This window comes from Tenrec ecaudatus, chromosome 4 (genome assembly GCF_050624435.1).
Source record: "Tenrec ecaudatus isolate mTenEca1 chromosome 4, mTenEca1.hap1, whole genome shotgun sequence".
Taxonomy (NCBI): Eukaryota; Metazoa; Chordata; class Mammalia; order Afrosoricida; family Tenrecidae; genus Tenrec; species Tenrec ecaudatus.
In genome coordinates, this window is record NC_134533.1 from 3,082,470 (window position 1) to 3,096,749 (window position 14,280).

Below are 14,280 nucleotides of genomic sequence, written 5' to 3' on the forward strand. Positions count from 1 at the left end.
CATTTATAGAGGTCTAGATAAAGACATGTACATATGAAAACATATTTATACATGAGGATGGGTTAATAGATCTATGTGAATATATTTATAGGTTTAGTATTAAGGTAGCAGAAGGACATTTCCACTCAAGTACTCCCCTCAATGCAAGAATACTTTCTTCTATTAAATTGGCATTCTATGATGCTCACCTTCCCTACACAACCACTGAAGACAAAGAGGGTGAACAGCCAAATGTGGTGAGGAAAGCTGATGGCCTGGCCATCAAAAGATATAGCATCTGGGGTCTTAAAGGCTTGAAGGTAAACAAGCGGCCATCTAGCTCAGAAGCAACAAAGCCCACCTGGAAGAAGCACACCAGCCTGTGCGATCACAAGGTGTCAAAGGGATCAGGTATTAGGCATCATCAGAACAAATAATAGTACCATAGTGAATGAGGGGGGAAGTGCAGAGTGGAGACCCAAACCCATCTGTAGGCCACTGGACATCCCCTTACAGAAGGGTCTTGGGGAGGAGACGAGTCAGTCAGGGTGTGATGTAGCAACAATGAAACATACAACTCTCCTCTAGTTCCTAAATGCTTCTTCCTCCCCCATTATCATGCTCCCAATTCTACCTTACAAATCTGGCTAGACCAGAGGATGTACACTGGTACAGATAGGAACTGGAAACACAGGGAATCCAGGACAGATGAACCCTTCAGGACCAGAGGTGTGAGTGGCGATACTGGGAGCGTAGAGGGAGGGTGGGTTGGAAAGGGGGAACCTATTTCAGGGATCTACATGTGACCCCATCACTGACCTGAAAAGTGGGTGAAAGAAGAAGTGGGATAGAGCAAGATATGACAAAATAATAATTTATAAATTATCAAGGGATCATGAGGGAGGGGTGTTGGGGAGGGAGGGGAAAAATAAGGAGCTGATGCCAGGGGCTTAAGCAGAGAGCAAATGTTTTGAGAATGATGAGGACAACGAACGTACAAATGTGCTTTACACAATTGATGTATGTATGGATCGTGATAAGAGTTGTATGAGCACCTAATAAAATGATTTTTAAAAAACAACTAAAATGCATACAATTCAATATGTGCCAAAGACTCATTTAAACATAATATTCTATAAGTCAACAGCACAACATTTTGTGCCTAACAATTGCAGTTAAGTTACACCTACACCACAATTCTATGATTATATTCCCCCACCTATGAAAGTTTGTAAGACAATCATTTAATGCCCTTTCCCCCCTCCATTGTGAGGGTCCAATTTCTATCCTGCCCACTTACATCAGCCCAGTGCTCTGAGGAGACTGTCATATTCTGTGATGTGAAGAATCTTCATTCCAGTGGAAACCTTGTCAAGTCCACATCCATTAGCAAAATCAAATCAGAACAGGCCTTCCATAAAGTCAGCAGCAATACGCACCAGTTCAGAGGCTCAAACATCTTCTCTTCATCTGGTCGGGTTCTGGTCAACTCAGTGTGGGTTGCCTCACTCAGCCTCACCAGGGTGCCCGTTGGTCCCCTCGCCTTTAGACCATCGGCACCGTCATAAATTGTCAACAACCCTAGTCTCCTTGTGCTAGGTCATGAGCTTCAGAAAGGTCAACATGCTCTCGTCTTCTCCTCTAGTCCCTGAACCAGGCCCAAGGGTGTCAGCGGCCAAATTCAGCCCTTCTCTTTATTGCTGAATTTCTCCCACTTCTACTCAACAAGTGGAACCAGGTGGTCACAAAGCAAGCATTTCAGCCTGCCCACCATCTCCCTTTAATGCTCAATCCTAGAAAGGAATGTCTTCAGGGCTCCAGATTTTTTTCCAGCTTTGGGCAAAAATTACTAGTTCAAAGTTCAAAAAGCCAAAATAGTTTTCTTTTTCTTCAGTATGTCAACAGCCCCCTAGGCAAGTCTCACCATGAAATGTCCTGAGCACTAGAGACACTGGGTGGGGCTCATTTTTTCAGAGCCTTCTTTGCAGGCATGTCCTAAATCCATTTAAAGATCCAATTTTAATGGCTGAAGACAACTGGACGTAGAAGATCTCTATTTTCATACTTCCCAATAATCATTTATATCAATCATTATATCCATAACAATAGTCTAAATAAACCAGTGTAAACCTAACAGCATAAACTAGTAGAGCCAGGTCCTAAACTCAATCTTCAAACAATCAAATTCTATCCTTATCTATCTTATCTTACTCCTTATCTAAAATGTTCCATTGGTACAAATATGGCCTTGGCCTCTGACTGAATCAAGCCAGAGCCAGGCTTTCTCAGTCATTTTGACCTTCTGTCAGCAGTTATTACTAAGTAACATGGTCTCAGAGAAATTTAAGGGGAGATCTTACCCCCTGAGCTCAACATATACATGGACAATAACAATTTTCATCACTTCAAATAGGAATAACCAAAGACAACAATCAAACAAAAATCATCAAAACGTTAACATCCCGTATCCTTTCCTGGAAACAACCGAGTATAATACGTGATCATATCTCACCTGTGGCTAGCCAAAGAAAAACTACCATGGGGCAGAGGTGCCATAAGGAGGCAAGATCTACTCTCCATCTTTATGATTTTTTGCTCTAGTACCCCACCCCCAAGGTACCATAATGTGTTATCTGGGTTGACTAGAGAAACAAATCCAGGGAGACTCATATGTATATAAAATAGAGTTTTATATCAAAGTGTAATTGTATATTAAGAAAACATCCCAGTCCAGGTTAAGTCCATAAGTCCAATATTCACCCATATGTCGATACTTAGTCCATAAATTCTTCTTTAGACTCACACAGCCATACAATGAATTGAATGCAGGAAGATCACAGGCCAGTGAGTGGGTAAGTCTTGGGGATTGTGTTCATCTGGGTACATTAAAGAAACAATTCTACAGAAACTCATATCTATAAGAGAGAATTTTACATAAAGGGTAAATGTACATCAAGAAAGCATCCCCACATGGTAGACAACTGGGTAGGAGGTGGGGAAAGAAAAATAAAAGGATGAATATAAGGAAGAAAAGGGGAGTGGGGGCATGGGGCACTAATCCACCCAAGGGGAGGGTATTGTTTATGTCTCCACAGGGAAAGTGGGACCAGACTTCAACCCAGTGCCTCAAGGTGTGAATGCAAAATCCCGGCGTGGAGTAGGGAACCAGTAGAGAGGTCTGGGAGGCTGGCCCCAGCACCAAAAATTAAGTGGATTCCTGCCCCTACCCTGAGAAGAATTTGTTTCAAAGGACGACATTGATTGTGCAGCTCCGGGAGAGGGACATATCTGATCAGAGCACACGGGAGCAGATGAAGGGGGAGGAGGAGAGAGTGGAGCACAGCCTGGCCCACCACACCAAGGCAAAGCACTGGGGGAGTGCAGGGGAACAGCAAGGGGAATGGAGCGGCAAGGTCCTCAGGGAATGCTGAAAGTGGACTTTGGGGCCAGGGTGTGGTGCCCCAACAGACTGGACTGGAAACCACTCCTAAAGGCCAACAAATGATCCTTGAACTAACTACAAGGTTTTCTTTCTTGATGTGTTTTGTTTTGTTCTTTATCAGTGGTTTGCTGTTGTTGTTTTGTTGTCTGGATGTATACTGTTGCTTTGATTTCCTCTCTCTTGTTTTTGTGCATGTTATTGTCTCCACAGGTCTGTCTAAATAAGATAGGCTGGATGAACTATCTGGAGGAAAAACAACGGGACCGACAGTTCCGGGGGGACTTGGGATAGGGGGAGGTGGGGGTGGGGTAAGGAAGTGGTGTTAACAAACCCAGGGACAAGGGAACAACATGGGACCCAAATTGGTGGTGAGGGGACAGTGGCAGGCCTGGTAAGAAATGATCAAGAGTAAGGTTACGTAAAGAAGAGGTATAGCTGTAACCCAGGTGGGGACAGAGCATGATAGTAGGACAGGAGGAAAGTCAAGGGAAATAGAGGAAAGAGCTAGGAGGCAAAGGGCATTTATAGAGGTCTAGACAAAGACGTGTATATGCAAATATATATACGAGGATGGGGAAATAGATCTATGTGTCTTTATTTATAGGTTTAGTATTAAGGTGGCGAAATGACCTTGGGCCTCTACTCAAGCACTCTCTCAATGCATGAATACTTTCTTCTATTAAATTGGCACTCTATGATGCTCATCCTCCTGACACAACTGTTGAAGCCAAAGTGGGTGAACAAGTAAATGTGGTGAAGAAAGTTGATGGTGCCTGGCTATCAAAAGAGATAGTGTCTGGGGTCTTAAAGGCTTGAAGATAAACAAGCTGCCATCTAGCTCAGAAGCAACAAAGCCCACGTGGAAGAACACACCAGCCTGTGTGATCATGTGGTCCCGAAGGGATCAGTTATCAAGTATCAAAGAACAAAAATCATATCATTGGCTGCACACCTCCATGATACGATCGCCAAGGACAAACGGGTGCATAAGCAAATGTGGCGAAGAAAGCTGATGGTGCTCGGCTATCAAAAGAGATAGTGTCTGGGGTCTTAAAGGCTTGAAGGTGAACAAGCGGCCATCTAGCTCAGAAGCAACAAAGCCCACATGGAAGAAGCACCCTAGCCTGTGCGATCACGAGGTGCCAAAGGGATCAGGTATAAGACATCATCCAAAAATATATATATATATACCATAGTGAATGAAGGGGGAAGTGCAGGGTGGAGACCCAAAGCCCATTTGTCGGCCACTGGAGATCTCCTCACAGAAGGGGTCTAGGGGAGGAGATGAGTCAGTCAGGGTGCGATGTAGCACCGATGAAGAATACAGCTTTCCCCCAGATCCTGGATGCTTCCTCCCCCTCAATTACCATGACCTGAATTCTACCTTGCAAGACTGGATAGAGCAGAGGTTGTACACTGGTACATATAGGAGCTGGAGACACAGGGAATCCAGGGTGGATGATACCTTCAGGACCAAGGGTGTGAGGGGCGATACTGGGAGAGTAGAGGGTGAGTGGGTTGGAAAGAGGGAACCAATTACAAGGATCTACATGTGACCTCCGCCCTGGGGACAGACAACAGAGAAGGGGATTAAGGGAGATGCCGGATAGGGCAAGATATGACAAAATAATAATCTATAAAGTATCAAGGGCTCATGAGGGAGGGGGAAGCGGAGAGGGAGGGGAAAAAAAGAGGACCTGATACAAAGGGATTAAGTGGAGAGCAAATGCTTTGAAAATGATTAGGGCAAAGAATGTACAGATGTACTTTATACAATTGATGTATGTATGAATGTATATGTATGGATTGTGATAAGAGTTGTATGAGCCCCTAATAAAATGTTTAAAAAAGAAAGAAAGAAAGCATCCCAACCCAGAACCCAGTGCTGCCCAAGTCCATAAGTCCAACATTAACCCATATGTTCTACCCCAATACAAAGCCCTCTTCCATCTCACAAAACACACTCAATGATGTCTTCTGCAGGAGGAAAGCTGAATCAGTGAGCATGTAAGCATCTCAGCGTTGGCAGGGGTCTCCACACTGGTGCTCCAGCACCTAGGGCTGCATCGGGGTAGGTCCATGTGGCCTCTCTCAGGGATGTCTCGCAGGAAGTGCGCCTTGCCAGCTGAAGCAGGGACCTGGTTAAAGCAGCTACACCCTGGTCCCACCATCACAATGCAAGAGACTCGAGAACTAGAGAGGCGAGGCTCAAAGAGCCATTTATCTCTCAGCCCTTCAATTGATCTCACATGTGTTTATCAGGCTGGTGGGCACAATAAACCTTAACTATCTCAGGGATCCAGTGGCGGTGGAAGCATCTCAGCGCTGTCAGGGGTCTCCTCATAGCTCCTCCAGTTCCAGGGCTCTGGCTCTGTCAGCGTAGCTCCATGTGGCTTGTCAACAGGGATATGAAGCAGAGAGAGTGTGTGTCTGGCCTCCTGTGAGCTATTTATCTCCTTGGAACCTCCCAATGAGGTCATCAAGCTGTGACCTGACAGGCTAGACTCCACCCCTTCGCAAGTTAACACCAGATTATGGAACTGTTTGGGCAGGGTCCTGACCATGCAGCCACTTCCCCCAGCCTCTCAGAAAGACTGGTGAATGGAGCTTATCTCTCCGGGCAGGGTCCCCACGGCCCCTCCTCCACCCCCCTGCCCACCTCTGAGGGCCAGAGCTGGGCTGGGCAGCCTCTTCCCCCACATTCCAAGAAGCTGGTCTGTGGACTGAGACTCTGCAGCGGCATACCAGGCACCAGCAGCTCTCTTCACCTCGTTTGCATAGTTCCCTGACCCAAATCCTACAAATATCCCACTGCCCCACCGACTGGCGGATTTCCCTGACCTAATCATTGGGTCTCAGGAACCTCCCAGGAGCTCAAAATGCTCTGTCCCTCTCTCTTCCCTCCCGGGAGCTCTTTCCCTGCCCTAATAAAGTCTCTCTTACCCTAACATTCTTTGTCTCAATTTTTAAAAATATTTTTTCTTTTGTTTTATTTTTTGTCATTTTTCTTTTGTTTTTTTCTTCTTATTTTTTTTTGGTCTCAATTCTATCTCCCTTCAGTGTCTCAGTGCTGACCTCTCAGTAACAACCACAGATGTCAACCTGCAAAGGCAAATAAGGATCAGATTTCTAAGCTGAAATCCAGACTATAAAGAAGGGAAAGAAAGGGAGGAATCCCAGGGTTTGCGTCAGAGCAGGCTCAGGAGAGAAATAAGAGGAGAGTCTTTATTCACTGGGACAGACCACACATGACGGAGCCGGGCATTGCTGCAGGCCAGCCGGAAGTGCCTGTCACTGGGGGAAGTCCAGGTGCTGTGGCTGATGTTGGGGAGCCAGAGCGAGGCATTTGCCAGCTGAGAGATGGGTGGGCAGCCCTGGTCCTGCCATCAGAAGAGAGGGGATGCTCAGTCCTTGGCCTCCCTTCAGAATCCCCATCCCACTGCTCCCCCCACCATGCCCACCCGCACCACACCACACCACACCAGCTCCTGGGGGCTCGGGGATGGCTGTCCAATCTAACAGGACAGACCCTTTATGAGATGAGAGGACACCCCAGTCAAGAAGCAGGCTTTTCATTAGACAATTCAGCATTTAAAAAAAAGTTTAAAGGAAGGTCTTTGCATGAATGCTTCAGCTTGAGTCAAAGCAGGAGTCCATGAAGTGATTTTAAAATATTATGTCGTTAAATATTTGTAAATGAACACTTCAAAGCATGTTTCCACAGTTAAATGCACCCTGATGGATGCAATGGAAAAGTATCTGTATCTTTAAAAATATGTTCCTATGAATCTGTGTAAGAATCCGGCACATCATTCAGCCTCAGTGGTCTGCTCTGTAAATCTGTAAAATGGGGGGTGTCTCTGAGAATTGTCAGTGAGGGTCAACTCTAACAGCATTTGCACGTGGGGTGGCCTCTCTGGACCCTCATAGTGTGAGGTGAAAGCCGAATCACAGCTGTACAAGGTCTCCTGGAGCTTCCTGAGAGGCGAGAAGGGACCACGGAACCAGCGCAAAGATCCATGCTTCTCAGCGACTACAGGAGCGTGGTCCTGTCCTTAGGAGGAGGCCCATGGTTCCAGGTGTGTGACAAAGGAACAGGTTTCACATGAGTGACGACGGGGGAGAACTGCACGCACTCACCGTCCTGGGTGGAAACCTTCAGGAAATATTCTCCTCTGTATCTCTCTGGGGAAGAGAGGACACGGGTGCTCAGAGGAGGACATTCCAGCCACGAAGGAATTCCCTGGAATGCACTCAGAGGTGAGCTGGTGGTGGGAGGCTCGCGGGGGGAGCAGGGAAGCCTGACTGGAGCTGAGATGATGCCTGGAGGGTGGAGGGGGCTGGCAGACCCTCTATCCCCACCCCTGGCTGCTCTGGCACTGGGGACCCTCTTGGTCCATCCCCTAAGCTGAGCCTGCAGCCCCTTGGACAGCGGGTCTGGTGGGGACTCAGGAACATGCAGGGGGCTCAGGAGGCCAGGGGCCGTGATTCACCCTCCAGGCAGGCGCCCTACCTCCTCCAGATCCTCTATGCAGACCACGGCCTTGGGTGACCCCCGGGGCCTGTCCACAGCAGCTGGATCAGGTTCAGGCACCTCCAGGCCTCCCTCTGTCAGCACCTCCTGCAGCTCGGTCCCCTGCCCGGGCTCCTCAGAGAGGTCTCGGGGTGGCCTGTTCTCGGGCTCGAAACCTGAGCTGTTCTCCTCCTGCAGCGTGGGTTCCACATCAGGAGCTGCCGGGATACCTCCTTTATTCTGGGACATCAAGGCCTCCTGAGATTGGCCGCTGCTGTTGTCAGAAGCCTGAGTGACACAGAGGTTTCCTCTGGTGAGGGGAGCCTGTGGCACAGGCCCTGCCAATGTCCAGGGCCGACTCTGCTCAGGGAGCCCAGCCAGTGCCAGGGAAGCCCTTGGGGTGCCAAGGGGTCATGGGTTGTGTGGGACGTGGGGTGGCATGGGGTCCCAGGGCCCGAGGTGTCAGGGAGCAGTTAGCACCACACTGCGTGGGGCACCAGGGTAAGCATGTTGAGGGTTGAAGAGTGGCATGTCCGTGTTGATCCCCTGGATGGGAGGCCCAGGCTGATTGGGGAATAGCCCCAAGGAAGATGCAGAGAGGGAGGTGGGGGGACACCGGGGAGGGGTGGACCTCGTCCAGTGCCGGCGTCTTCATAAATATAGGGCACCTGGTCATGGACACGGGAAGAGGCCACATGATGCCAAAGGCAGAGATCTGAGACTACTGGCCGCCACGAGCCACAGGACTCTGGGTCACCAGGAGAGGGGGAGGTCAGGAAGCTGAGGGGTCAAGCCTGCATCCCCCACTCATGAGCAAGCAGACTAGCGGTGGCTTCTTTGGGAATGGGGTCCATGCAGCCTCGGTCAATGGGCTCCAGCGGAGGCAGGGAGACCCCCCCGACCTGCAGTATCTTGATTTGGGGTGACTGCTTCCCAGGACTGAGGGAGAACTCTCCAGGCTTGTAAGCCCCCATGTGAGTTACATTGTTACAGCAGACATTGACCTTCTGTGTGTCTCAGTTTCCCTCCCGGTGCTCCATCCAGCTGCAGCTCCCCACGCCACCCCAGCACAGGGGTCTCAGGCTCTAGAGGGTGGGGGAGAGTCCCACCACGCAAAGTGAAACAGAGGAGCAGGAGGGCAGCTGAGGCCTCCACTCTCCCTCAGCACCCTGAGACTCCCGGCCACCAGGTCTGAGAGCTCAGCCTGCTGGGACCAAGGCCCAGGTGGGTGTCTGGGGACGTGTGGTACTTACAGGGCCCTCTGTCTCTCTTGGCATTTCTGAAAGTGAGGAGAGAAGGCAGAGTGTCATTGAGGTGACCTCAGAGAAAGGCTTCTGAGATGGAAAGGATGTGGCCCCCCACCTAGGCCCACCCTGAAAGAGATCAGCCTACCTTTCCTTAAGCAGGTGAGCAAATGTTTTCTGCTGATCCCTGGGGAGACAGGAAGGTGGGTTTTCAGCACAGGGGTTAAGCCAGGGATCCCTCCCCCACCTCCATAGGGCCCTGCCACACCTCCCACCCTGGCCCTATACCCACCCCGACGACCCACCCAGACTACACAGTTATCAGGAGCCCTTCCCCCAGTAGGAACTGACTCCTCTACCAGGAACCTCAACACACACACACACACACACACACACCACACCAGGGCACCTTAGCCCTCAGTGCCTGCCTCCACCAGGGTCCACAGGCCTGGGGTTCAGTTCTGAAGAGTCCAGGGATGGGCGGTGGGGGTGAGATTGAGAGAGGTCTCCCCTGGAATTGGCATGAGCACACCCAGCCTTGGCAACCAGGGGTCCCTAAGTTGAGACTGTGGTCAAGGAGGCCCTGCGCTGTCACCAGCCCTGGAGACCCCGTGTCCATGAAGCTGCGGGTCTCCGCTGACTCCCGGAGACTCACCTCTCCGTCTGCAGTAGTAGCAGCAGGAGAAGCATATGCAGAGCAGCAGGAGGGGCACAGCAACAGAGAGGAACACAGCAACTACAGTGTTTGGAAGGAATCAGAGAGAGAGAGACTCGTGTGGCCCGTTATGGTGGCAGTCCTCAGCAGAGACACTTGAATGACATGCGTCTCCTGGACAGCCCCCTGGTTAGGGAGAGGCCTTGCCCAGGGTGGCCCTCCAGTCTGAAGAGAGTCCTGTCCAGGAGCGTGGAGGAGGTGGTGTGTGGGGAGGTCAGATATTACAGACATCCTCCCTGAGGCACTCACTGCCAGACTGCTGTCTCACCCCACCACAGGGCTGGGCCTGCTCCCTGCTGCTGGGGACAAGGGATCACTTCTCCCTGAGGCTTGGGACCCATTAGCTTGGTTCCTGTAGGTGGAGTTCACACCCTACCGGTAATGGTCTCTATCAGTTGAGCCAGGAACAGGCCAAACCGCATCCAAAGTTAGGCTGCCATCCTGTCATTAGGATCTGCCCATCTTGCCACATGTATACCCCCAATCCCTCCTCTTCCTATCGCGTGTATACCCCTAGATCACCCCCCTTCCACTACCGTATTACCTAGAGCACAACCCCTTCCTGTGACGTGAGTCCTCACCTGTAATTAGGGGCTTGGTGTTCCCAGAGAAGATAAAAGCCTGGGCTGGCATTGAAGATTCCCTTTCTCCCTCCATGTGGACCACCACGCAGGGCTGAGGTGGGCAAGCTGCCATGAAGTGTGGCTGACTCCGTTTATTTCTATATTTCTCTTCTGTCTCTCATGCGCTTTGTGACTTTACTATTGTCTTTGCTTATTAACGCCGCACAATTGCACCTACTGGACCCGTAATGATGTGTTAGGGGCTGGCTTCCCTGGCAACGTGGCAGCTTAGACACAAGCCAAGGATTGGCAGTGACAATAGAGAATAGAAGTTGGAGTCTGCGCCTAAGGACCAGCTCCCAGGGCAGCGAGGGACAGGCTGGATTGTAGGGGACGCCAATCTCGAAGCTTCCCCTTATTCTCAGGTCAGGCCCATCTCACCATTTCCAAGTGTGTGTGTGCGTGTGGAAGTGTGCACTATTCACACAACCACTCCTGTGCATACTGACATGTAGGCCACTCCAGACCATGCCTGCTCTTGTGAAAAACGTTTTAATGGCACACAGTTATGCACATTCCTTTCCCACGGGTCTCTGGGGGGCGTCTGACACCTTGGCCTAGAGCCTGAATTGAGAATTTGAGGAGGTCAACAATCTACAGGGATTTCATTTCTGGGGCAGGTTCCTGACTGGAGTTGGAGCCCCAGGGTTGGCACCTACCTGTGTCTAAGCTGCACACCGTGTCCGACGTGGCATTACAAGGCTGAATTGGGGTATGACCTCGAAGACAGCTGAGTGGAGGAAGAAGAAGACATGACCATCAAGGCCTGCAGTCCAGCCAGGAGGGCCCTCAGCACCCCCACAAGGGACCCAGTTTCTCAGACCGTCACTCGCTGGTGGGGCTGGCTCGTAGACACAGTCTGACCCAGAGAGCAAAGCTGGGGAGCACTGTGCTGTCTGGGAGACAATGCTGTCAGCCCACTGTGTGTTGGGGAGCATGGAGGGGAGGGTGGGGGTTGCAGCAGCCACAGCTCAGCAAGAGGGCCAAGGCCCAAGGACAAAGCCACAGAGTCCCTGAGATACGGAGCCTGAGCGCTGACCGAGCGGGACAGAAGGGAGGCCCAACTGTGGACTCCGGGGCTGTGTTTGAACTAGGTTCTGAGCATCTATCACATGGTCACACGTGTGAGGTGTGTTCCAGGAGCTTCCCCATGACCCTGCCCCCAAGGCCCTCAGGGTGTCTTCTCCACTGGATGTTCTCTTCCCAGGGACACGACCCTCAGGGCATCAGGGGCATGCTGGGGCTGTGGCTGACAGGGGCCTGGTGATGATGTTGGGGAGGTTATCCTGGGGAGAACAGATGCCCTCTATCCTGTGCACCCACACTTCGGAAAGCAACGGGATCAGGGGCGGGTGTTTGCACATGTCATTCATCAAGTCAGGCCTAGTGCAGTGACTGGGAGACTGGTAAGACCAAGCAATATGCAAATAACACACCTGGCAGCCTGATGGCGCATGGCAGTGAAAATCAGGCAGGCAGAACCCTAGTGAGGGGATTGGTTGTTCAGCCATCCTCTGGCTGATTGGGAGCATCCGAGTCAGGATAAAAGTGGATCTCAGGATGACCAGAAGGCAGAGCTAGCCTCTGAGCTCCGGTGCTGGCTCCAGGGGCCAGCGGTGACACAGGGCAGGGACTCCAGAGACAGTGAGAGATGACCGACAGGTGGTGGCAGCACAGCTGGAGAGGACAGGAGTTGCCTGGGTAAGCTTCCCACCAAAGAGCCAGAAAGCTCCATATGGGGATATCTGCTGGTGGAGGGTGGAGCTCCCGGGCTGGCTGAGCATGGAGAACTCGATCCTGAATTGTCCTGATCCTGAATTGGAATCTCCCAGGTCAGCCCCAGAGTTCCGAGGGCTGCCTGTGTGTATAGATTACCTGTGTGATTTATCCACCCAGCAGAGAAGAGTCATGCCGTGTGTGGGTGTGTGAGTCAGTTGGTGGTGGGGGTAGGTGGAGATGTCCGAATTAGTAGAGAAGATTGCAGGCTGGAGGCCTGTCTGACGTCCCAGGAAAGGGCCCTGGGCAGCTGATGTTGACTCTCCTCAGTCTGGTGACATCTGAGGAGTCAGGGGCCACCCCTCTACCCTCTGATGCTCATGCAAAGGCTGAGGGACATTGAGACAGGGGACTCAGCCACCCACTGTGAAATGAGCCCATGGCCACACCCAAGCCTGGGTGCTGGGTGGCTGCCCACCCGGACCCTCCTGAGTCCAGAACCTGGAACACGTGTCACAGTCCTCGCAGTGCTCCTGGGCGCAGAAGTAGCCCGCTGCACACTGGCACTTCCGGTCGCTGGTCGCATTGCTGTCGGCCACCATCTCTTGTCCTGTGGGGAAGGAGGAGGGCCAGGGCTCAGGGCAGGACACAGAGGATCCTACACTAGTCTTCAGTGCCCTTGGTCCCCATCCCCCCGCCTCTGTACCTACAGGACAACACATGTCCCTACCACCTGGTGTCAGGGTGAAGCGGGGGGCCTGTCATCCAGGTGTCAGGTGAGCTGACTCTGCAGGATATGGGGCTCAATGGGCATGAGCCTGCTTGACACCCATCTGAACTGCAGCCCCGTTCCTTGTCTAGAGCCGCCATGTTTGTGCACCCAGAAGCAGGGTGGGGGGAGATCTGCCACTGACTCCGTGGCCATTCTGGCCGGGCTCCCCACTGGTGGAGCTCACCTTTGTCAACGGAGTCAGCGGGAGCGTGGCCTCAGGCCACGCCCTCCCTGTGTCCTTGCCAACAGTGTTATGAGAACGTTGTCCATGCTCACAATCACCCAGAAGCCACAGACCCTCTGGTGTAACTGAGAGAGGGCTTCTTGCCCAGAGCAATTCTGCTTCAAGAGCCAGGAAAAGCCTCCTGGTGTAGTGGGGACCTGTTGGGCTGCTACCTGCAAGGTCAGCAGTTCAAACCAGTGCCGCTCCTCAGGAGACCGGCTTTCTACTCTCATGAAGAGTAGAGTCTTGGAACCTCACATAGTTGCACCCTGACTGATGGGGTCGCATTGAGTCGGCATTGACTGAATAGCAGAGTTTGGAGGAGTTTTTGTTTCTGTTTCTGGGCTGAGTCTATAACAACCATACACCCGTGTCATCGTGGTAACGTCAGCCCTGGTCTCTCCTCCCGCCACCATGGGCAGCAGGACCCTGCTAGGTTCCCAATGGCTCTGGGAGACAGGCAGGCAGGCAGGCAGACCGCAGGGCCCATGGGCAGGGCTCTTCAGGGACACACACTTACGTTTGCCACATTGGGTGCAGTGCTGACAATACCGGAAGGGGCTGGGGTGGGCTCTGAAGGTGTCAGGAGGGCACACCGCACACTCTCCCTTAGGGAGGTCATGGCTGCAGGGTTTGCTGACATAATGTCCTGCACAGGAGGGAACAACAGGGGAGAGGGCTGAGAACTGTCATTTCTGTTGAGTGTACAGAGTGACAAGGTTACAGAACCTCTGGCCTCTCTGGGAGGATCCTAGACCCCACCCGACCAGAGATATCCTGGAAGCCCGTGTATCCATGCCCCCAACTCCCACTGCAGGCCCCTAGTACCTGGGGCAGGATAGCAGAGCTCTCCTTGTTTCACATGGGACCACGGAGCCTGGGGACCAAGGGTCTGCCCAGGTCCCTGAGCCCGGGCTCAGTGCTCCAGGTTTGACAGGAATTCAACCCAGAGAGCTCTGTCCCTGCCCCACGGGGTCTAAATCTTGAGAACTGGGAGGACAGCAGGCCAGTGATGACGCCTCTTCCTAAAGCTGGGCTAGGAGTGTACGCACG